Source organism: Silurus aristotelis (assembly GCF_946808225.1).
Source record: "Silurus aristotelis genome assembly, chromosome: 2".
Taxonomy (NCBI): domain Eukaryota; kingdom Metazoa; phylum Chordata; class Actinopteri; order Siluriformes; family Siluridae; genus Silurus; species Silurus aristotelis.
This window is the reverse complement of record NC_139575.1, coordinates 27586695-27613530: the sequence shown is the minus strand read 5'-3', so window position 1 is coordinate 27613530 and position 26836 is coordinate 27586695. Positions and strand designations below refer to the sequence as shown.

Genomic DNA, 26836 nt, shown 5'->3' with positions numbered 1-26836 from the left:
AAAGGATGGACAAAGCTGCCAGCTCTCCGGAGTTCAGCTAGGCTGAACAAACCTGACATTGTTCTTGGTACTGCGGAGAGGACAACTTCCCCTCCCTCCCCTTCTCTTTCACCATCTCTGTGCCTTTGTGCCCCCCTTCTCCATGGTTCACAGTAAGCCACCATGCACTACAGGGTTCTTCCAGGGTCATCTGATCTGGCATTCACAAACCAAAACAACTCTGACAAACATTTTGTGCATCCATTGTTTTTAGCTTTAATCCCTCATTAATAGTAACAATTTTTTTATTCAGAGTTTTCAGAGTTCTTTTAAATAATAGTTTACATTGATAATGTATAATTACAATAATTTGACAAACCTTATCTACTGGCTACTCAAAACATCAGTTTGCAGAGAGTCAGGGCAATGCAGAAGCAGCCAATCAGACCACTTGCATGAAAAAAAACTGCACTAGCTGCAAAAAAACCCCACAAATCGCATCAATCGCCAAGCCAAATGCGGCACACAGGGAGCACAGGTGTTCTTCGCTACAGGAAATAACCTCAGTGTAACCTTCAGGCAAAACTGACAACCTGCACCATGTGCTCACCTGGGTCCTGATCAACTCCACCATTCTGTCTTTGGTGCTCTATGTTTTGGCTTTATAAAGGAAACCCTAGAGCATCTGTATAGTCTGAGGTATAAAAAGTAGGGTATGGAACATAAAAGGATTAGTGGCATGAGAAGCTCATCAGTATCAGACCAACAAAAAATGCTTTTTGCTGCATCCACACCACATTAGCATTGAAGACCAAAAGTCAATTTTTATAAAGGTATCTAAGATAATCTAATTAACACATATACCACCTCTCAATCAGCTCCCTCACTCCCTATGTCATGACTCAGTATATAATCTGTGGCACTGGTAAATGCAGGCATTGGTAAGAATATTAACTCACCCCATATCGGGCACACTGATGACCCAATTTCTTATTAGTATTTATCAATAGCAAGCATCATGAAATTTCTAATTTACTCATAGGTTACTGCAGTGGTGGGCCGTCAGAGCCAGCAAGGCCTTTTCTGATGGCCTAAACACTATCAAAAACACTGACCTACATTTACAACCTAAATTCTAATATTTTTTTCATGAAACTGTATTAATTTATTCCCAGCTATCTATTCTCTTCATTTGTTTGCCACTTGCAGAGCAGTGCCTATGAGCGGAACCACTGGCATACAGCTTCTGAGGAGCGGTGCAAATTATGAGTATGCATCTCTGGTGAGTAGGTTGTATTTTGTTAAAATGTTTTATGTTTTTGCCATGTTATTAGACAAATATTGATTCTGAACTGCTCCAGATGATGTAGGTGGCACAGTTGCAGTTGTAGTGTAGAGGTTTGGTGCTTGCTTTAGTAAAATAGTATTCACCCTTCATATGCGAAATGCCTCTCTCTCTGTAATGCCACGCATTGTCCTACTGGGTTTTTGTATAGTATTGATGGTTTCTATAATTGTGACGTGATAGTGGTGGTATTAAGAGGTGGATTAAGTCGAGTAAGTCTCCACTGAAAGCCCAGGTACCAAATGCACGGCCCGCCACTGGGATAATAGGTTAGCAGGATAAAAGGCTAGCAAGTTGATAAAAAAAAATATATAAAAATCAATAAACATTATATATACTGTAATTTTGTCTCTATCAAAATTAAGTTAAAGTATTATTCATTAAAAACATGTATGGTCAATATAGATACAAAAATTACCTGCATCTAGTCACCATAAAAAAACGGTTTGATGCTTTACTCTTTTTGTTTTGGTTGGTTTTCATTTGTTTAGGAAAAGTTTAATTTGGCGGGTGTTTTTATTCAGTTTCAAAGCCATAACGTTTATTTTTCAGCAGCTCCTTTTGAACTCACACATGCCTAACATTATGTCTGGATATCTGATGGGTGCTCTTTATGAACTCTATTGCCATATGCCTCTCCAGATGAAGTACCCATCAGTGTTTATATGCAGTTCCCTATTAGCCTTGACACATTAACAGCGTCTAAATTGATTCCAGACCTTAATTTATAGGTGAGAGCAACATACACCACAACTGAATCACATCAGGTATTCATTTTACAGTGTAGTCAAGCATGGACACAGATAGCATTTGCATGCCTGGAGCCGACCTTTTCCCTTGCCAAACCCCCCCAAACTACAGTGTATGTAGGTGAGTGAAATGTTAAGCATGGTAAATCTCAAGGTGACAATTGCATGAGACATTTACAGTTGCTGTGTGTGTGAGATGGTTTGCAGGACTAAAATACTATTCAATGATTTATTCTGTCTCCTCAGTCTTTTCCAGACTTTCCATTGGCAGACTTGATCACAGATGGCACTCCCTGTGATGATGGCTAGAACCATTATGTGATCAGCTTTCCTGATTGGCAGCCTCACCAGAGGTCTCGGGCAAACACACATCACATATCATAATAACACTCCTAGCACCAAATGTTAGGTTCATTCAAACTTACTGCAATCTAACTTTATGGATAAACATGCTGTCAAGAAAAATACAAAATAAATAAATAAACAGTAAGAGACAGGCTAACTAGTGGTTCTTGCTCCCTTCACCACACTTATGGACTGTTGATGTTGACAGGTTTTAAATGAGTCTTGTTCAACCCATTTTAATCATGTTACCCTAGAAATCTATGAGCTGCTCAACCCCCCCCCCAGAGTACTCAGCTTTAACAAAGTCAAAGGTCTGGTGCTCAGGGGTTTTTTGAACGTTTACACAAGACAATTAAGAACGTTGGACAAACATGGAGTCAAGGAGACAAATTCACTAAAACAACCATCCAAGTCATTTTGAATGCATAGCAACGTACTACCTCTAAACCCTTTAAACAATTGTGTTTAGACTGGTTTTAGAGTTAACACTACAAAGAACTGGAATAAAAAAAAAAGAAATGTGTCCCTGCTCAAAATGAAAGTAGTTCAATGGTTCGATAATAATTAAATACAGCAGTGCTGCAGGCATAGTGCTCTGTGTGGATCATCACCATCATCTTCCCACCTGCCAGGAGAGGAAGTTCATTGCAGAGGGCTGCAGGCGGAAAGCGTGCCGCCAAACAAACGCCTCCTGTGCTGCGAAATCAGATTTCCAACAAGTGAGATTAATGTTTCTTGGAAGCATCCATATCCGAGCCTCTTCTCCTCCTGCCGCCTTAATGAGATAAGCTCCAGCTAACTTCTGGTTAGCTTGCCAAGATAAGGTCTCAACATTGAGCTGATGCCTTTTAAGGAGAGATGAGCTGGAGGACTGAGGTCAGGGTTGAGAGACGGAATGTAATGTTAATATACAAGACTAATCCAACAGCGGAAAATTGCACCAAGGATTAACTTTGCTTGTGGGTTCCACTTACTGAAAGCAAAATCCTATGGAATTTATTGAAGGTGGGTTGGGGGGAATCAAGTGAATTTTATTTGCCATGCTGACTGCGATCAAACAAGGCTACAGAATACTGTAAAATGTCTATTGAATTGAAGATGACTATATGTGTTGGTGTATGTGTTGGTGTGTTGGATGTTCCTGGATGAGAGTGATTGCTCATGAATAAATCAGTATTGTCTCGATGGTTTTGATAATGCAGGAATATTAAATAACTGATGATTCATTTCTTACATCAAGAGACCAAAGTGAAAAAAAGCAGTCCCAGCTCTTATCACAGTGTGCCTGAAGTTAAGTAAATAGCCTTTTATAAAGGATCACACACACATAACACACAAATGAAAAAGGGGTTAAAACAGCTGGGTGTAAAATTTGACCCAAAAATTATAAAGCAAGAAAATTAAAAGTTAAATAGGTTGCACACTTCATGTTGTTATTCTCAGACACATTAAAAATTATAAGAAGATACCAGATCCTGGGGCGTGTAGGCAAATTTGTACAAGGTGTGCTCTGAAATTCTATTATTATGTAAATGTCTCTGCTAGCTTTGCACGTTTGATTGAGTTGGCTAATTACTTTACTGGCAGTCATTGTTGCTTTCTGTTGGAAATATATATATATATATATATATATATATATATATATATATATATATATATATATATATATATATATACAGTGGGTACGGAAAGTATTCAGACCCCCTTAAATTTTTCACTCTTTGTTATATTACAGCCATTTGCTAAAATCATTTAGGTTCATTCTTCTTCCTCATGAATGTACACATAGCTCCCCATATTGACAGAAAAACACAGAATTGTTGACATTGTTGCAGATTTATAAAAAAAAAAAAACTGAAATATCACATGGTCCTAAGTATTCAGACCCTTTGCTCAGTATTTAGTAGAAGCCCCCTTTTGATCTAATACAGCCAGGAGTCTTTTTGGGAAAGATGCAACAAGTCTTTCACACCTGGATTTGGGGATCCTCTGCCATTCCTCCTTGCAGATCCTCTCCAGTTCTGTCAGGTTGGATGGTAAACGTTGGTGGACAGCCATTTTTAGGTTTCTCCAGAGATGCTCAATTGGGTTTAAGTCAGGGCTCTGGCTGGGCCATTCAAGAACAGTCACAGAGTTGTTGTGAAGCCACTCCTTCGTTATTTTAGCTGTGTGCTTAGGGTCATTGTCTTGTTGGAAGGTAAACCTCGGCCCAGTCTGAGGTCCAGAGCACTTTGGAGAAGGTTTTTGTCCAGGATATCCCTGTACTTGGCCGCATTCATCTTTCCCTCGATTGCAACCAGTCGTCCTGTCCCTGCAGCTGAAAAACACCCCCACAGCATGATGCTGCCACCAACATGCTTCACTGTTGGGACTGTATTGGACAGGTGATGAGCAGTGCCTGGTTTTCTCCACACATACCGCTTAGAATTAAGGCCAAAAAGTTTTATTTTGGTCTCATCAGACCAGAGAATCTTATTTCTCACCATCTTGGAGTCCTTCAGGTGTTTTTTAGCAAACTCCATGCGGGCTCTCATGTGTCTTACACTGGGGAGAGGCTTCCGTCGGGCCACTCTGCCATAAAGCCCCGACTGGTGGAGGGCTGCAGTGATGGTTGACTTTCTACAACTTTCTCCCATCTCCTGACTGCATCTCTGGAGCTCAGCCACAGTGATCTTTGGGTTCTTCTTTACCTCTCTCACCAAGGCTCTTTCCCCCGATAGCTCAGTTTGGCCGGACGGCCAGCTCTAGGAAGTGTTCTGGTCGTCCCAAACGTCTTCCATTTGAGGATTATGGAGGCCACTGTGCTTTTAGGAACCTTAAGTGCAGCAGAAATCTTTTTGTAACTTTGGCCAGATCTGTGCCTTGCCACAATTCTGTCTCTGAGCTCTTCAGGCAGTTCCTTTGACCTCATGATTCTCATTTGCTCTGACATGCATTGTGATCTGGAAGGTCTTATATAGACAGGTGTGTGGCTTTCCTAATCAAGTCCAATCAGTATAATCAAACACAGCTGAACTCAAATGAAGGTGTAGAACCATCTCAAGGATGATCAGAAGAAATGGAAAGCACCTGAGTTAAATATATGAGTGTCACAGCAAAGGGTCTGGATACTTAGGGCCATGTGATATTTCAGTTTTTCTTTTTTAATAAATCTGCAACAATGTCAACAATTCTGTGTTTTTCTGTCATTAAAAACATTTCTTTTTTTATTTTATTATTTTTTATTGTTTTCCTACTGAAGGCAAATTCTGAAATTTATAGTTTGCTGTATTCCAAAAGACTTCTGATGCAAATCATCTTTACAGTCTGTAGTTTAGTCAGTTCCGGGATACCCTATTCATTCTTACACACTGTTTTTAACTATAAGTGGTCTCGTTTTACATTGCAGTGACCCTTACGGCCTTGTAATCTATTGTATAGCAACACCTGCGGTGCACATCTGGGAGCTTTGAACCCACTAGGCCAATAATGTGAGCAATTTCCTTACAGTCTTCTGAGAACCACTGCCCTGCACATTTTCATGCTTTGCCTCCTTTAACACACCCAGTTCAATCTGTTTCAGGGTTGTTCATTCGCTTTTGGTTGTATCAGGTGAATTAGGAACAAGGAAAACCACAAATTGTGCAGGGGGAGGCACACCGAGAAACACTGCTTTACAGCCATACTGGAAGCTGGTGATCTGATCATGTAGGCATATATTTATGTCCTGCTTTTTTTTCCTGTTGTGCATTTTTATAATCTACATGCTGCTTTGCTCCTCATAATAATGTGAAAACATTTGCTGCTATTTTGTTTAGAATTGTGGGAATAAATAATTATTATCTCCAAATATCTGTTTTGAGAATGTGGATAGGCTGGATATCATGGACACACTAACAGTGTGTCTACAAAAAATGTTGTGCATCCATTGATGTGTGATTCAAGTGTCACTAGATAGTATTATTCAGATTATATATTTTCTTCTTTTAAAAAACAGTTTTATTTTTTAAAAACACGAGTAAAAAGAAGGATGTTTGAAATATTTACACACATTTCCGATTTCATTTAAATTTGGTATGTCCCCTTATTGCTTTAATAACAGTGAATGTGCAAATCCTTATGATGTATTTTAAATCAAATTCAGTTCAGTGTCATGTTTCAATAAAAGAAATTATGAATAAGGAAAACCTTTTGTACATAGGATCAATATTACACATGTTTACATTAAAATAGGGAACCAGAATTGGTGAAGAAACTTAAATATTAAATACTAAATATTAATCACAGATTATTTCCATCTTAAACAAACTATATTCTTTTTGTCACAGGGGAGCTAGGACATTACATCGCTTAATAAAAAGGGATTCCAAAGTAGTGGCTTTACCATAAGCTTCTCTCACACTGAAAAATAAGGGCATTTCCATCATTCACACTTTCGACAAAATTTCTCTTATACAGTGTGTGACATTAAACAAGTCATTACATTTGTAAAAAAAAAAAAAAAAAGGAATGTTTTACACACTTGAGTTTGTCTATCACATGTATTTTATATCTGGCATGTTTTCCGTTAGTCAGATTTGCTCTTGAAAGATGCATTCCATATGCTGCCATTCATCTGACAAAGGGTTATTATGCTTGATATAAATGACTGACAGCTCTTTCATTCTTTTTTTTTTTATTATTTCCTTGGCTTCTGTTGTCAATTCATTATTGAATGTTTTGCTTTCTGGCGATTGACAAGTGTGGATCGGATTTTTTTTTTTTGGCTTATAAACTGAGATTTATTACGATATTTGCAAACATTGACAGAGTCTTTTCAATTTAAACAACTAAATAATATGAGCATTCAAGAAAATTATTTATAACCTACTTATACCTGCAACTCATAATAGTTCTCTCTGCATTCGGCCACTTAGCATTCACAATTATCTTGTTTCTGTTTAATTGCTAATACATTTCCTGATCAGAATCTGTTTAAACACTTCACATCTAATAGAACCACTCTGCTTAATATTCACATCAAACCAGACTTCTGAATATAGACTCATATGCTAACATGATAATTATTACTCAGGGCAGCAGCATAATTTTGCTACTACCCTTTTGAACTATGATGTCAGCCAAAGTAAATGTGAATTGAATTAACAAAGAGGCCAGCAGGGCTACTGTTAGCGTGCATACTTAACAGATGTTTGCAACACTCTCTGAAGACTTGTAATGACTCAGATGAAAGAGAGCAGTGTTCCTTTTTCCTTTATTGTACATTTCTATTCATCCTGCGCTCTATGATCTGAGCGTGACTGTTAAACCTCTCGATGAATTTTACTGATAGAGTGTTGCTGCATTTGCATCAACATGCCTTTTAGTAGTAATCAGTAACAATGGCTTCCTGTTTGAGGAAACTGAATTTTCCTTTAAGAGAAGGGTTTGGTAAAGGAATTTTTATTTATTTATTTTTTTTTTTAAATATATCAACTGAAAATATGAATAGTTTTCTTTTAACAAGTTGTTATTATTGTTTAAATAATATTTGATCATTACACTTTTACATTACATGATTCATCCACATTGATTGAACATTGTTATTGGCATGCCAAGAAACAGATGAGTCTTATTTTGACAGTCCTTTTGTTTGACTCTGCTCTCATCTATTGACTGTGTACAGCTGAGCAATCAGGCTAGTTTGAACAGCATGCTTGCATTGTGTACTCCTGACAAAAACTTCAAAGATGTGAAGAAATAAACAAGCTAAAGAGTGTAGTGGACAATCACTTATAAGTTGCACAACAATAAAGTAATATTCCACTTGATAGAAACCCATTTTCATACAAAGGAAGTAAAGAAAGTGTCATCCAGTCAGGATGAAAAGGCAGTATGTACAGTATGTGTCAAAAAGAGAAAGATGGAGACAGAGAAAGAGAAAAATAGAGAGAGAGAGAGAGAGAGAGAGAGAGAGAGAGAGAGAGAGAAAGAGAGAGAGAGAGAGAGAGAGAGAGAGAGAGAGAGAGAGAGAGAGAGAGAGAGAGAGAGAGAGAGACAACAGGATACTGTAATAGCTTGCTGAATCACTATCTATCTCAGAGGTCACCAAAATCTGCAGTGAATAACTTTTGCCCAGAGTGTTCTGGAAGCCACACCTCACATTCACTGCCTTTGAGTTGAGCTTTGTAAATACGACATCAACAGAAAATATGTCAAAAAGAGTAATTTCTTTCATGAGTAATGTGGCACTGTGGGGAAACAAGCGAAAATAGGCAGAGAATTTGAACGAAAATAGGTTATGTCCCTAGATAATGCTCATGAAAATTCATATATGTTAAAAGAATCGGCTTTGAGCACTTTTCCACAAAGAACTAAAGACTTTTCTACTTAACTGACTTATTTTCTTTTTTTAGAATATCATTCAAATTGTTTTACATATTAATATTTAGCTGTTGAGACTCTTGTAGTAAATTCTAAGATTTTAATAACCCATCAATACATACCATACAAGGCTAGTTGTCACAATGGAATTTTTTCCTATTTCAGAAATAAACAATATCATGTAGGAGAATATAGTAGATAAACTGAAACTATATGAATTGTGTTGTACACCGTCCAACATCTGATTTATGTTTTTCTGCCTTTATGTTTTTAAGAAACATAAAATCACATTAGAACTGTTTTTAAGAAATATGATGATCATGCATTTGCAGGCTTCTACAGTATAAACAGGACTTGGCAATCATTCAGGAACTTTGATCTATCAATAAGTGTGTAAAATTCAATTTGGGAAATTGCTCTCTTTGAAGGTAAAGCTCACTGCTATGTAGAGCTCGAAGAGCCAGACTGAAATTTAGGCCAACTGAAGGTGAAGTAATCAGTTTATGTATTTTTACCCTCAACATGGAAGAGCAAAGTGGTCTTGCGAAGCCCAGATAAGGAAGTAATTGCTTTTGCTTTCTACATTGTAAAAGGAAAGCTCTCATTAGTGTGCAAGGCAGCGCATCTACCCACTGCAGAGAGCAGGAGACTCTTTGACTACCTGCGTTTCAGTTCCGTCTTCAGGAATTGGCTTGAGTCAAAACAAAAGCCTCCGTTTAAGTACCTCTGTTTGGACTGTGGCGGAAACTTGGTGACCTTAGAAAAACTGTTGACATGCCTGACTTTAACTGGTTCAAAGAAAAAGTGTCCTCTGTTGCATCCTGTACTGTGCATAGCTTCTTTTCCTGAATGTTTCCAAAGACACAGTGTGACAACAACTAAACAATAATTGCATTTAGTGCCTTCTGTTGAATAGGCAAATTATTGATTAATGATATTTATTGATTTATTGTAAGATTTCAAAAAACAGTTAAAAGTTATTTAGAGCGATATTAATATCACACTAATCGGGAAGCATTTGCACAATTCTGCACATCATAGGTTCACAGTAATGGAAATTTAAGATTAACGAAAGTCTAGATTGATTAACAAATATTCCTAGAATGTCATTTCCTATACAGGAAAACCCCACATCTTGTTTTCGGTCTGGAAAACTTTAATGTGTTTCACTGCTCTGATGGCGCACATGCAAAATCAGGCACTGATGCACTCTATGCCATATTGTGACATGGGAACCTCAATAAAAAAAGTGTTAAGGGCCAGGGGCATTTGCATTTTGGATGGCGCTGAATGAAAGCGCTTGTTTGTCGTCCTGTGCCTCTGTGAAAGGCTCTATTAAGAGAGTGGTTTTCAAATCCCCCCGTTTTGCTCATATTAAACTTTGGAACAGAAAATGGGAAGTCTGACAGTTAATACATTTTTGTGTGGCTGTTTCACTGGAAGTGAAAAAGCTATGCATTTCAGGAGTTTTACTTTTGCGCTTTCAGTTCATTGGCTAGTTGCATTGCTTGGCAGCATTCAGGAGGTGTCTAGGAAACAAGTGCTTTATCTTGAAATTATGAGGGAAGAATCACAAGACTCATGCACAAACACACTGCCTGGAAGTTTATCACACTGCAAATGTCAGGTCTTTCAGCTAATAAAGACTCTCAATGGCTGTGGAACTCTAAGATTTATTGATTCCCACTAATCCAAAATTGATTTAGCTGAATAAGGGTGTATATAATGCAGGGGTTAGGGGTGGAATAATAAAAAAAAGGTTGGGGGATGCTTCAAAGCAACTTAAAAATAAAATATTTTTTGTAAACTTATCTCCCCTGAGCTGTTAGTCTTGAAAACATAGCTGTATAAAATGCTAATTAGCTCATTAACAGTTGTTGAAAATTGTAGCTACAAGCCCATTTTTTAGGAATGTTACTAAAAATTAAATCGGAACTCATGTTAAAGCTAACAGCATGAGTGCTACCTTAAATATTAGCAACAAATGCATTAGCAATACATTTCTCCAGCCTGCCATGGCTAAAATCAGCCCAATAAAGAGCACTGAAGTTTATTAAAGCCAGCTCCAGCAACAGTATCAATGAATTTCCACCATATGTGGACCACTACAGCACAGAGAATTCATAAAGAGGAAAAAATCCTTCGCAATGAATTTGTACATTGTGCAAACATAACTATTTTAAAAGGAATTGCTCAGGTTCTTTCACTACACTGTTCACAAGAATGCTTGTGTTCTGTCTCTGCAAGAAGAAAAGAGTGTCAGTGACATTAATCATATATATATATATATATATATATATATATATATATATATATATATATATATATATATATATATATATATATATATATATATATATATATATATATATATAAATAAATAAAAAGAACTTTAAAGTTATGATAACGTTTAAGATATATTAACAATACATGTAAAGCTCCTTCTGAGGAAATTTACAGCATGTAAAGCAAGTCAGCAACATCATACATCCACAACTAGGTTAGCAAAATTATTATTTTATACATAATTCATATATGAATAAAGGAGATCAAAGTTAAAGACAACTGAAGGACAAGCTGCTATCCCACAACACTAATGAATGTACACAATGCTGCCATGATATTTCAAAGTGGAAATACTGTACTTCAAACCACTGAAAGCAAGTAGGGAATGTGCTAAAGATAAGAATGCCTTTATATGCAATGATGGTTTTTCTCAGCATCTGCCAAAGGAGTACCACATGTATCACACTTTTAAAACACACTTTTTAAAACATTTTGTGAGACATGTGAGACATGTCTACAGAGTGCAGAAAGGTCTTTAGTTTGCTGTAAGTTTCCTATCATTGCAATGTTGTTGGTATGTCTATTATGACTTATTAGGGCTTATTGTATGAAATATAAGACAGGGCAACTCTGTTTCCCCCCGAACAAATGAACATACTGTAAACAGCAAGACCTATGATAAAAGGCTGATATGCAAAAGAGAAAGATATTTACTTTATTTTCTTTTTTTTTCTTTTTTTTTTTTTTAATGATGAGATGCACAACAAAATGCATAACCCAAAGTGCTGTGACTCAGATTCAGGGTCACAGGTTTGATCCTGACACAAGTAATTATGTGCTATTCAAGCTATGTCCATATTATTCTGCATACATTTAAAAAAGCAACACATTTTGGCCTTCCTTTTATACTGAGACAGAGTCTCTGCCCAGCAAAAACACAATTGTTCACTTGGTAGTGTGAACTGAAACCACTGAGATATTCCGAAACTATGTATTTTTATTCGGGTGATGCACAACAGCCAAAGTGTAACACTGTGGCTGTTGTGCCTGCTATCAAGCTCAATAGTTTATTTAAATATTAATGTCACTTTGTGCAACCTTCAAATTGCATTTTTTTAAAAGGGGATTGCATGTTTACTCACAATCGCATTCATTCAGAGAGACATGAAGTAAATACAAGGCTGATGGAAATGATGAAGGCCAAGTCTTTTAACGTTTTTATGCATGAAATTTATAGGGATGTAAGTTTTTTTTTAGCCTGTTCAGTCTTTGCAGCAAATTTTTTTAAATGCTTAAAAACTCTAGTGTAGATCGACAGTGTTTTAAACAAATACAATTATTTTAGTTCTATTGTAATGAATATGGACATACCTTTAAACCACTGGCACTGCTCAAAAGATGTATTTTTTCATCAAATCATCAACATTCAATAGTGAAATATAAGTCATTCAAATATTAATAAAAGCCATCTGAGCCATTTTACACTTTTCTGGGCACATACATTACTAAATGATTAAACATACAAATATATGCCTTAAAATGACTCTATTACGTATAGTATTTCACTGTGTTGTTCCCTGAAAGCTTTCAGTATTCTTACCAGAAAAAGTAAGATTTAATGGATTTAAAATTAAGATTTTAAAAGGAAATCCCCTTCTGCTAGCCTAGGCTATGGAGATTCAACCAGGCAGTTGCTCAGTTATGCACTTCCAGATCCCCACCCCCTACTCTGACACTAAGCTAGCGATCTCCCCTATGGTGTCAAATGCTCATATCAGCAAATCTGCTTTCTAAATTAAAAACATATATGTTTACAGTCATTCTCGTCCACCTTGCAATTTATTTCATGCGCTGAGTGTATATTTAGGGTATAGATTTGTATTTTTGTGAAAACTGTCACAACCATTTTTTTTTCCCCTCCAGAAGTAATAAGGGGTGTTAAGGGACGTTTCTTCTGCTGAGAACACAACATTTGAAATAAGGTTGCTGGGGGAAGGGAAATTGATCCAAATGATGTTGGGCTTGTGCATTTATTTATTTTTCTTTAAAGCCTTTTAGTTTTGAATATGTTCCCTGACAGTACAGATGAGATATTTTGGAAAAATAATAGAATTTGGATAGAATTTATTTGAGCAAATTCACTTGACTATATATCTGGAAATACTGCCTATGGGGTGGATATGTGATGAGAAGAAATAATATGCTGATAGAGAATTAAATGAGAAATGAAAGCAAACACTAAGAAAAGGCTTGATGAGTTAGATGAGCCTTGCTTTTTCTGTTAGTAAAGATCAGAGGTCCTGATGGGCAGGAACCTCAGAAACACAATTAAGCGATAATAAGATTACATCTAACCACTGGTGTGGAATCAAAGGGTGCGAACTCCATTAAAACATGGTTTCATGGTGTCATGAATCTTCAATGAAATTTCACTTTTTCTAATCAACCGATGTTACTCTCTGTGCTTTCTTTGTGTTTCCCATGCAGGTAACCCCATGCAGTTCCTTTTTTCCTTTTTTTTTCTTGGTGCATTCAAACAGACAGACTAAAACAATTCAGTCGAACCAGAATGAAAGTGGATTCAACTATTGTATATCATTTAAAACTGAGAAAGTGATTGTTCCTTAATTTTTAAAGCAAAAGTAACTACTATAAAAATGATCCCAATCAGTATAAGGACACATGGCATTTCACTGCATGTCGTACCCTGTATGTATGTGTATGTGACAAATAAAATTTGATTTGATTCGATTTGACATGGCTCTAATTTAGCATAATATTATTCTCATTCTCAAAGCAACTTGTTCACCCCTGTTGATCTCCTTGGCATCTTAGTAATTGTTCTGAGAGTAGCAACTGATCACATATTTTCACATTTCAATGAAAAAACCTCCTGTTGGTGTATTAATATTTGTCTATGCATGGCTATGGCTGCTCAAACCCATTGTCCCTTTGGATCAAGATTGATCATGCTTTTAACTAGGAGATATAGATAAGTTCTCTTGCCATATTTGGAACTCAGTGAGTTCAATCCAATAGTTATTGATTGAACTGGGTCTATTCAAAATCAGCCACAGCAAAGCTGGTGCGCATGGGGACTGCTCAGTTTGGTGCAGAAAAATCCATATCCTCAGCAAGACACCAGAGACTATGCTTGGCAAACATGCAATTGTGAACCCTTTTGATGAGAATTACAGAAACATTTTGGTAGACAGTTGATTAATGGCCATTGTTGTCTTATTGTATTGACTCGTGCCATTTTCAGCACCAGCAGTGACAGATTGATAAATGCAGACTGCAGCATGGTGTATCTTTGAGTAAATGCTGCCGGTGGCCGTCTCTCAACAGTGTGCATCTTTAATCCTTAGAGCCAGTAAGAGGCTGTAAGAATGCTTTGGTGCAATTAAAGGTCTATGAGAAAGCTGAACATATGTCCTACCCACTTAAGTAATCACAACCCTTTAGTAATTATTGTTCCTCCTTATTTTATAACTAATGGGGCAATTGTTTATCAAAACCTATATGAGATTCCTTTAAATTGGGTTCTATTATAAAGACTGCTGCCAGAGATGCAGAAGGAAAAAAGCAAAATGGCTCCTTGGTACAAGGCACTACAAGGCTCATGCAAATGTCCCACACCCCATATTTCATCGGTCTCAAATGAGCCGGTAGAAAGTGCAGATATAGCAGAAAGAGGCAGTTATTGTGGTCTCTGGCCTCTGGTACATAATGGTGGTGTAATGCTGGTTGGGGTGGTGTTGCTACTCTCTGCAGTTAATGAAGTAGCATCCCCCAACGCATTGGCTTACAATGTTGCTGATTGTGCTGTCTGTCTTCATTCGTCCCCCAAGCGTGCAGGAAAATGCTAAATCACAAAATATCCCAGCCGCACACATGTAACATGGCCCATGTCTATAACACTCCTTTTGTCTCTAAGGATTTGAGAATGGTTTTGTGTTTTAGTCGGTGTTATTGCTGACCTTGTATATACCATGTGAATTGGCACTGAGCTACTCCCTATAGTGATTGGCATACTTTAAGCAATAAATTATATACACACACACACACACACACACACACACACACACACACACACACACACACACACACACACACACACACACACCTTTATTTAGCTTGTAGTTAGATAGCTTCCATATTGACTGCTTGGCTGGGGTGCAATGCATTTGGGACATTGAGTCTTTGGCTCATTGTGAGGGATGATACAGCTTTGATTCCACTGAATGCAAAATTAGTTCTATCTATCTGTGCACAGCACACACACACACACACACACACACACACACACACACACACACACACACACACACACACACACACACATATACGTACGTACACCATTTATACCTCCCATTAAGATGAATGCCAAAAACCCTTAACTTTCATTTCCAACTCAAGCTTGCCCTTTCATGCTTGCCAATAAGAGGGAGGAACCGACATATTGTTTATTACAGGCAGAGTGAAGTGCAATCATTCATTCCCAGCCACAACCCTTTATGAATTCCTGGCATATCTACTCACTCCACCTTTCAGTCATTGCCGATAGCAGGTAAGGGTTCCTCACACTTCTTTTTGCACAATAGGGAGTTGAAAATGTGCTTTCTGTATTTAACAGGAAAACAAAAATGTTTTTTCTTTTTTGCTACATTTAAGCACTAGTAGCACACGTCTCACTCTAAGCATGAGTGATGAAATGCTTGCGTTAGCAATCACTGCTAGCTGTGCTTTGCCATCCGCACATCAGAGCATGAAAGCAGGCTGGCGTGACTCCACTGCTAATGCTAATGCTCCCAGCAGCGTCTGGCAGCAGTGCTACTACCGATCCATTTTCTATTATTTACACAGCAGTAAGGATGAAAAAAGTCATTATGGCAACAAAAAGCTTCTGCGCAGTAGTAATGAAGCCTTATGTCTGCATTAAGTTTCGGTGGATAAGTTAGTTTGAAGGCCCAGATTACGACACTATTATATATAAAGTGACTTTGTCTGCTGTACATTTGTGTACTTTCTGTAACACTTTGTAAAACAACTAAAGTAATCATTGTAAAAGTGGTTTTGAAGCATGAGGGTACAGAACAGAATCTAACAGTCAAAGTAAAGGAATGCGGTGTTAGTTCTTGCAGTCATTTTCTCCATGAACAGCCATGAAGACCTGTATCATGTCTGTAGTTTTATAGAAAGACAATAAACTTTCTTTCTTTCAGCTTCCCCCATTAGGGGTTGCCACAGCGGATCATCCGCATGTTTGATTTGGCACATGTTTTTACTCTGGATGCCATTCCTAACGCAACCCTCCCCATTTATCCGGGCTTGGGACCGGCACTAAGGCTTGTGCAACCCTAATGGCTGGGGTTGGTTCCCTGACTGGGGATCGAACCCGGGCGGCAGCAGTGAGAGCGCCGCAGCCTAACCACTAGACCACCAGGGAGTTTTATAGAAAGACAATAAATGCCGAAAATTGAACTACAGGAATGCAGGGTCAAATTGATGGATTGGCACAGTGAAGCTCAAACTGTGAGGGCCTGAAAAAAACAGGTGGGTAAAAAATTCTGGAAAGGAAGAGTGGGTTGCGTTTTTTTTATATTCTTTTTTAATATTAACTACAGATTATTTGGTCTGAGCATCTATAATGAAATTAGATGCAGAACAGAAGAAGAGGAACAGAAGAGTTTGCCATGAACTCTGTTTCTCAGTTCAACACACTCAAATGCAAACTCTCTCTCTCTCTCTCTCTCTCTCTCTCTCTCTCTCTCTCACTCGCTCTCTCTCTCTCTTTCTCTCTCTAACCTCATTGTCTCCATTTCTGCATTGTGGCTAGCCACACACATAAAAAGGACAAGGACATCTTGACCACAGGAAAAATCATATGTCAGAGATAGCTGTGTGTACATATGTTGGAGATTGTGTAACACATATCAGGGCTGAAGTAAAAGAAGACCAGGTGTCACCAAGGGCCCCATGTGTTACCAGTTACCTACTGTAAGTGTGTTTTCTATGGTCAAGTCAACACTAAAACAAAGAAGAGCTGCAGCCACCTCAATCACGCCAGATGTGAGAACATACACTTACTGTCTGTGACGAATCAAGTGTAAGCTGCCTGTCATTCGCAGCTGGTGATCTTCGAATGTGGACAGACCTTATTTGTCCACTCTGTTAGTATGACTGACAGCCCTGTAGTCCAATTACCAGCATGCGGTGCTCCACTCTGTGAGGGTCACTTTTAACAGGGCAGAAACACAGGCAATGTGCCATTTAAGCTGACATTCAAGATCTCAGATATTTTACAGACCTAAGGAGAATCCATTTATATATATATATATATATATATATATATATATATATATATATATATATATGCACATGAAAAGCTGGCTATAAGTCAATCACTCATTAGAAGAATAAACAATACATTTTCTTACCCTTGATTTTATTATCCACAAATATAATTACTTATCTGGTGAACTGTTGCTGGTGTTCTTTAAAAAACTGGAATGGAATAAAAGCTTTGAAAACCTGTTTTGTTTGCATCACTCCTCTGCATGTCAATGTGTACAATAAATGATGCTTAACTGAAACCAATTTAGTGTGAGTGATGTTCCAGGAAGCTTACAATAACATATTACAATAGTCTGAGCTAGACCTGAATAGTAACAAACACACAACACAAAACAAGCTAAATTCACCATGAAATCTCCCAGGCAGTTGGAATAAATGCAGGAAATATAGGAAATTGGTGCATCAATCAGCCATTATAAACATCAAAAATAAACAACAACATTAAAAGTCATGAACTCCACAAAACCTCTAAAAGTGCACTGATGTGCTGGAACTAAGACATTAGTAGACATCCTGTAAATTATGAGGTTGGCCGTCAATTAAACTGACTTATTTGTCTAGCATATTTAACAAATGCTCAAATGGATTGAGATCTGGGTGAACTATGAGGCCAAATCAGCACTTTGAACTAATATATCTTAATGCGGCATAATATATTCCACTCCTTGACAGACGACACTGTAACAAGATAACCAATAATATTCATTTCACCTTTCACTGGTCTCAATGTTATGGTTGAACAGTGTATTTTAAAAATAGTCCAATGCAAATGGCATGACATTTCTGGCAGGACTTATTGTTCCAGAAGGCAATATTTTTAAAACAAAATAGCACAAAATATGTTATTGTTTACAAGTGTTTTCATAAATTAAATGATAATTGAGTTTGTTTGATGTTTATGTTTTTGCCATCCACAAAAATGTGTTATTCATGTGTACTTTATGTTAGCTACTATAGGTGCATTCCTCAATTGTGGTACATTTAAATATTAACCATGTTCCAGAAATTACTATGTAGCATACTCCCATTAACACTTTATGATTGCATTAACTGCCATTAAAAAAAAATAAGGAAAAAAAAAAGAATTAAATCTCACACGATTTATTTGTTTTAATCTTCTGATAAGGAGCATACGTCTGGAGTCTGAGTCTGAACTGTAAATGCAAAAGGTCGCAATGATTTTGAGATATTATAAGATTACATTTTCTACACTGTATACTTGGAAATCCTAAAAGACATTAAGCCCAACCCCTTGTAGTTTTGTAAATTCTGTAATACTGTATATGAAGGAAAAGAGAATAATGTGGGTAAGAATATAAAAGAAAAAGCAAGTTCCCTTTAAAAAGCATATGTCAAACAAATAGGATTTGGCAAACACAAAAAGTCACATGGAGAAAAATCATAAAAGTTACTGGTTCTCTGCAGGTGTTATACCAGGTCAAATGTGTAATTATGAATCTGGGGATTGTGGTCCCTAATCACAACTCGCAACTGATAAATAGTTTGAATGGTTTGGCATTGTCTTCTTTAACAGTTGCCCATTAAAGAACATTTAAATCTGCACTATAACTGCTTTTTTTGTTGCTCATTACAAATCTTTTCCTCTTTCCACAAGGACAGTCACAAAGAGAAGGCTACCAGGTTATCATTGCATTATCTAATATATAATTCCCAAACAGTCTTCGCAGTGAGGCATAAAGTCTTTCAAAATATATAGGACAGGTGAATTAGGGTAAATATTATGTTATATAAAGAGCTTATCTATATATCTTTTTTTGTAATTCACACAATGCACTTTGGCACAATAAAGCAAATTACACTCAAGGTTTGGCAAGAGAACTTGATCCTTTTCTTCTTATAGTCTTGCTGCCAAATGCAGCATTGAAAAATGTAAACTCTGAGAGCTAGATATTGCATAAACTGTTTCTACAGCACAACTACTTAGCATGCTCTGTGCGTTCATTTTGTTTGTAGTGAAAGCTCATGATGAGCACACTGATGCTCAATTAGGGGATAACAGTGTTGGGCTCAAGGCTGTAAACAAAATTTTGCAATTCAGAGCACATGAGCACAAGTTGCATACAGTTTGGTCTCCACCATAAATGTTACTGAAGCATCCTGACCTGAAATGCAGTGTCCATTACAGCAATAGAAAATGGACTGAATGCTATTGAGGTAGAGTTTGTGTGGGTCTGCCGGTCTGTGTGACAGATAGGCTTTGTGGTCTGAGCCAAATTGGAGCGTTTATTAAGAACATAGCTCATGGTATACAAAAAAGGGAGAAATGCATTAGACAGAGCATGAAAGCAAACAGTTTACCCACACAGGCAGTTGTAAGCAAGCATCTGGCATCCATTTTTTTGCAGGCTCGTTAAACAGAGATATGCAGTTTTACACCAAGTCATTCAGAGTCTGCAGACAATATGCAGTAGAAAATAGGACACGTGCACTATTCTGACTTTCTCAAAGCAGGCAACTAGTAACTGTGATTAACATGATTAAAACAGATTTGTTACCAATACTGTAGTTTTTTATTACACAATTTAGTACTCAGTTGTTAGGATATGTTGAGTAAGGATACTGTGAGACACAAAGGCTACCCATTTCCATGTTTATACAAGATTTAAAATGGTGTCTTCCTGTTACAGAGAGAGACCTATGGCTGAAAGGAATGGGAAACCTCTGCATGTTTCATATCACGTCCCATAAACACAATGAGCCTTTTCACTGCTAAGGTCCCCATGGCTGTCACATCTATCCTACTTCATCTTTTCTTTCCCCCATCCATTTGCCCTTTCTGCAATCATGGAGTTCCTACAACTTTGCGAATACCCCTAACTGTCTTCAATGGTGAGTACAGGGGACAAAGGTTGCTATTCCATTGCTAGACGAGAACATTCATCATTTTAATGGTTCTTGCCTTTTACGCATATTCAGCTTCCTACGGGCTAAGCTCCAGTTTTTGTCACATATTCTTCACACAGAGTAGATTTAAGGTTCACACCAAAATACATTTCTGACAATGTTTGTTTATAGAAATTCAGATAACCTAGTGTGAATCGGATAACATATTTAGATACAGTAACTGCTTTATATTAAATCTACTGTATGAGTAAAAAAACAACACTTCTATTAAACTGCAATGCACTGCAACAATGCAATTATTAACTAAATATTAAAATACAACATTACTTTACATGCTGATTGTTATGGCTTTCGCAATATACCACAGTTAATGTAGATTTCTGTTTGCCCTTTGTTTGCTTTCTTCAATACTAAAAAAATGTTCTGTGTTGTTACTACAGACACCAAGGCAAGCAAACGAGCTGCAACAGAACAGCAATGGAATCACCAACAGCTGGTGGGTGCTTTGCACACACCCATGTCCACCACACAAAACTTATTTTTTCCTCTACATCAGAACGTTCACAATATATCTATTTCATATCAATGTATCATGCATTGTTTTTTTCATGGTCCATTATAACACTCCTATAATATACACTAAATGAGTTATCTTTAGTAAAATAACACCATATAGGGTAATTTTACAGGAGTGTTATAATTGACCATTAAAATAATAATGCATGATATGGTGACCTGATATAGCTACATTGTAAAAAATACTGGTATATAAGGGACAATGTATTGATTAAAATCTGTAAACCTATAATATCATAACACATTTTATTAACATGTATTTAAATGTTATGTTTATGTTTATTAGGACATTAGCATTATTTTTATACTTTATTTAAAAACAGTTACGTTTCTGCAACATCTCATTGTTATTAATGTGCTAATCTAATCTGTGTAATAAAAATCCAGTACAGTATTTCTTATGTCTTTCTGAATAACACCATCAAACATTTTCCTTTCATATACAACACACAAGAGTTCTCTTTGATATGCCATTATTTAAAATTGACATAAAGTATGGTAATTTCCATTGCATTTATTTTTTTACTGGGTGGAAATCATCTTGCAACCAGAGCATCCGGCTTTCCTTTCTTCCATTCATCCATCGAAAGTCTACTGAGCAAAGCGGTCCCTGAGCATGTGTGATAACATTGACCTCACTTTCCAGTTTGTCCTTCAATGGCCTGAGCAGATTAATTGGTTGTGGCCATCCACTAGCTCAAGGGTCCTGTTTAATAAGATATGTTCTTTGCTGTGCTCGCCCCTAGTGTTTCTGCCCTCCCCCCAGTGCTCACTGGACAGCAAAGGGTGTCATTCATGTGCACTCATGCTTGTAAGGCAACCTCTCCCCAAAGTCATCTTATTTTGGATTACAAGGAAATTCATGAGTGACAACATAGGGTTTAACCTAAGACTGTACAATTAATCATGATAACGACTGTTTTTGTTATTATTTATAAATAAATGGAATTTAATCAATTGTTTAATTTGGAAACTTAGTTAAAAATTCACATTCAGTTCCCAATCTTTGAATCTATCTTATTGCATAATATGATAGCTTCTTATTTATTAATACCATTATCCTTTTGCAGAGTCAAAATGAATACAGTGACAATGCTTTATTTACAGTACAGTATACAGTGTGAACTTAAATGCTGTAATAAAGCATACACACACACACACACACACACATATATATATATATATATATATATATATATATATATATATATATATATATATATAGGTGTTTATTTACTACAGTACTTGTTTTTAGTTCAATTAATTGTTCTTAACATATGATCGTATTGTTTGTGCAAGTAAAAAAAGCTGTAGACAAAACAAATCAACTATAAATGAAGCAAAACTTTATATTCTTATACACTTTTATCAGTTAATGTACTCTAAGAGTATCATAAATTGAAATAAATCACTGTTTTCTGCTCTGTGCAATTGAAGAACTTGTCAGATATAGTGAACAAAATGTCCCATTATTCCAGAGTGGAAAAGACTTTTTTAATATAGTCCATTTCATATTACCTAACAGGTGTTTAAAATTATATGTCTAATTTCTAATTATATCTTTCATTTATACTTCCTGTATTTACCCTTACCTAAAACAGGGGAACCACTGGCCAGATGAAGGCCCACCTGTATGTTTACAACCATTCTGACTTAGTATGTAGTGCAGAAACAGTTTATTAAGTATAGAGCTGTAATATTACTTTCAGTACATATTGCAACCTGAAACTGATATACAACATTTATGATTTAAGAGCAAATAATGAATCAGCTGCATGGTAGTAAGTTCCTGCTCACAATTCCCTTAATTATATGCTCTAGACATTCCGAAAACAATGCATTTTATTGTCACTAAGATGTTTATTTAGTAGCACATATACATTCAACCGTTATTTAAAATTGTGTATCACATGCCTTTCTAATAGGTGTATTTTAACAAAATGTATTCGTGTACAAGATGCCTCATTGAACACCAGTTGAGCTGAGGATAAAATATTCACATGCATTGATTATTTTGGCCCACTATCTTATATATATATATATATATATATATATATATATATATATATATATATATATATATATATATATATATATATGTGTGTGTGTGTGTGTGTGTGTGTGTGTGTGTGTGTGTGTGTGTGTGTGTGTGTGTGTGTGTGTGCGCATGCGTGCGTGCATAATGCCCCAATTTGTACAACTAATTTACATTAAATATGTATGCAGGTCTTAAGATAGTGGGCCAACATAATCAATGCATGTGAATATTTTATCCTCAGCTCAACTGGTGCTCTATGAGGCACCTTGTACATAAATACCAAGAAAGGCATGTGCTAAAAAACTGCATTATTTATTATATTTATTTTCACCACCCTTTATGTCATTTGCTTAATAAAGATACTGTAAACCAAATTCATTAACCATAAAAACAGTTATAGATTTTGCTGTTATTTTCAATTTCTGAAGAGACCCATTTCTCCTTACGTTTGAGGTGCAAATTTTAAATTCATATAAACAGGCTGAGTAAAAAACAATTTTTTTGTCCATCATGCCTTTAGTGAACTACATGGTAAACACAGTAATGCTATTTTTCTGACATTTGCTTCACTCTTTCTTTTAAATATTCCCCATCCTACTGCGGTTTTTCCTAAACCCAACCCTTTTCTTCTTTTCTAAGTAAAATGTCATATAGCCTCAGAAGACTGCCACTTGGCATGAAAAAGAGTGCAAAAAGGCGTACCGCATTTTTTGGCAAGGGCGCAGGTGTTTTTGTTGTGAGTTCATATGGCTGAATTGGGAGTTGCATATGGAGATGGAAGCACCGCTTTGGATTTGATCTCTGGCTGTGATAGCTAGATATAAATAGTAAAGGGTTCAATGAATATCATCAGGGACAATGTGGATTTTTACTTTCACATTTAAAAAAAAAGAATTGTTCTCCACCATAGATGTAGGTAGAGCCTTTTCCTGCAATCTAATCAGAAGAAAGGTACCATAAAGGAATTTTTTTAATAATCAATCCAAATTATGATGTGGAATTATGATTATAAATTGTGAAAAAAAATCCAGTCTTGCCCACTGTGTTGTGTGATGAATCCACTGCCTGGCACCTGCTATGCATTTTGTGGAGTTGTAGCTCATCCAATCAGTTAATTCCTTTCATTAGTTTGGAGAGGCAGAGAAGAATTTGCCCTAATTTTCTGTGTGAGGAGTTAGTGGCCTCAATAGGAAAGGCTTGGCACATAAATGTTCATTAGAATGGATGAGTCTGTTATAATAGGCTTGAAAACTGGCTGAAAAAAACATTTGGAGGAATTTTTGCAATATATATTTTTACATTTATATGGTTGGTATTTGAGCATTTCAACCGAGATATCATCTGATTAACATAAGGAGCTATGATTGAGATCTTCACAGTCCTTTAATCATCGCATAATAAATTAGGATTTAAAGGCACACATCTGATTTGTTTTTTACAACAGTTTAGTAATGAACAACAATCAGCAATAACATTAAAACAACTTGCTATATACTGTGTAACTTCCCCTTGTGACATTGGAGCAGCTCTGATCCCTCTAGACATGAACATCACAAGCCCTCTGGAGGTGTTCTGTGATTTCTGTGTGTGTGCTGCAAGTTGCACTCTGGGGCCTCTATGGATCAAAACTGTTTGTCCAATACTTTAAAAAGACGGTCAGCTGAATTAGAATCAAGATAATTTAAAGGCCATGTCGACACCATGAACTTTGTCATGTTCCTAAAACTTTTCCTTAACAATTGTTTGCATTGTGTCAGGTAAAAAGACTACTGCTATTAAGGGTTGTGTTTGATCTGTAATAATGTTAGGCTTAGTTTCTTCCGGAAGTGCATCCTGGGGCCATTTCCTCATCAGGTAAGCAATGCACATGCACTTAGCCATACACATTATGTAAAAAAAAAAAAAAGAAAGAAGAAACAGACCAATATCATACCAGACCACCTTTTAATGGTCCAATTCCGATGCTCACATGCTGTATTTAATGTAGATTTCAGGTTTTAGCACATGAATTTTGAGAACTTATAGTTCACTCACTGATTAATATATCCTACTACATGACTAGCTTCACTGTAATGAGATATTCACCTATCAGTAGTTTTAATGTTATGGCTGATCTGTGTATATAGCCCGTTTTTGCACGCTACATTGCTCTGTGTCAGTTCAGTCTGTTTCACAACTCTTGACTTCCTGAACCAGTAACCAATCATCCACTACCCAATTCAATTACAATGTCTCAGTCCACTGGAGTCTTCTGAAAGCAGCCCACTGTCTGTCTCTAATGCGAATTTAATTGTTGTCATTAAATCAGTGTAGCTCATCTCGCAGGCGCTTTCTCTCTGAGATATAATTTAATTTTATATCATTAAAGCCGAGCTGCAGTGATCAGGTTTCGCAACAGATCGGAAACGGGAATGCTCATAAAGTGTTGGTGAAAATGGTGTGCAATGGGTTGCTGTTTTTTTAAGATAATGAGATTTCAATGCATTACAGATATCCTGTAATACATATTGCACTCAGGATTCAGACGCTTGTAAATGGGTGAGAATAATGAAATAGCAACAGGCATGTTAGAGAGAAGCAATTACCTACTCTAATCTCAATTTCAAAACCCTACTCTACTCCCTACATTTCAAACAATCAGTTTTTAAAACAGTATCTGTAAGTAATAGTTGTTGTGTTCGGCATCAGCATTAGACAATTACAATACAGCAAAGTAAGTACCAAAGCAAAGCTCACACCAAATATAATGTAACAAATATCTGAACGTATATAAAAAATTTGTTTAATTTCTGAAACACAGCATGGAATGAAGTGTGCTTTTTAGTATTCTGATGCTGTGATTTTTCTGGAGATGGCTCTACAGTTTACATTACCATAGGGAATGAAAGTAAAAACAAACTATTAAAAAATCAAACAATTAATAAAAAAAAGTGTGTGTGTGTGTGTGTGTGTGTGTGTGTGTGTGTGTTATTTGTATAAAAAGAAATGGAGAATAATATATGCAACTCCTTCTAGTCGTACAACTTCATACTGTTCAGTAGTAAAGCTGCAAAATAACGCAAAGCGAACGTGATGCTTGAAATGCGCTAAGGAAATTTACTATGGACAGTTTTATTTTTAAAGTAAATCATTACTTAACACATAGGGATCAGTGACTTATCCATCACCACATTACGCTGTCACGACGACATACTGAGTGGATGGATAAAAAAAAAAAACAGGTGCTTTTTTTGTGTGATTTATTAAAAAAAATATTAATGACAAATAAAACTGTGAATAGTATAAATATTTTGCCTACCTTTCGGAGAGTCGGAGTGTGTGTGTAGCGAGCGATAGCTGAGTGAAATCTGGCGTGGAAATGCCTCTCGCGCGAGATTCTCATTCTCTCATTCTCATTCTCTCTCTCTCTCTCTCTCTCTCTCTCTCTCTCTCTCTCTCTCTCTCTCTCTCTCTCTGCTAAAGAAAAGAAAGTAACGCAACAGCTTTGCTCTGCTCTTTGCTCTGTTCTGAGAGAGATCAGTTGCAGTCAATGGCTTTTTTTTTTTTAGAAATCCATGGCAACCGAAAAAAAATCTCAACAACTTCAGCACGCTGTGACCGGGTTAACGCACACGCCTGCGCACACACACACTCTCTCACACACACACACACACACACACACACACACACACACACACACACACACACACACACACACACACACACACACACACATTTACACATACGCAATGACAGCGACATTATTCCCGTGAACATTATAACTAGGCGCTAGGTATTGACGCGCGATGTTCGGGGGTAGGGGTCTACTTGGAATGTTTCCTAAACCAATACTCGGGGCAATTCATTGCATGTTATTTAATTACGAAAAAAATTATGAACTGTGTTTGTTGTAGCTATATAGGCTTGTCATAGCAGGTCTGACATTTCGACATTGTGATCATACTGTTTGTTATT

The 26836-nt window shown here is 36.7% G+C and overlaps 1 protein-coding gene across 20 annotated transcripts in view; it reads right to left on the bottom strand.

The window, feature by feature from the left end:
• chl1b (cell adhesion molecule L1-like b) overlaps positions 1-26567 on the bottom strand; it is a 96835-nt gene extending 70268 nt beyond the window's left edge. For 2 of the 20 annotated variants that reach the window (XM_083531541.1, XM_083531535.1), the window contains exons 1-3: positions 26181-26453; positions 17487-17553; positions 17137-17284 (exon numbers count right to left, since the gene is read on the bottom strand). The gene's annotated coding sequence lies outside the window, so the exon portion shown is untranslated. Of the gene's footprint in view, positions 1-17136; positions 17285-17486; positions 17554-26180 lie in introns of all 20 variants that reach the window. The other 18 variants (XM_083531532.1, XM_083531553.1, XM_083531539.1 and 15 more) reach the window with 16 other exon arrangements.
• Between the last annotated feature and the right edge of the window lie 269 nt (positions 26568-26836).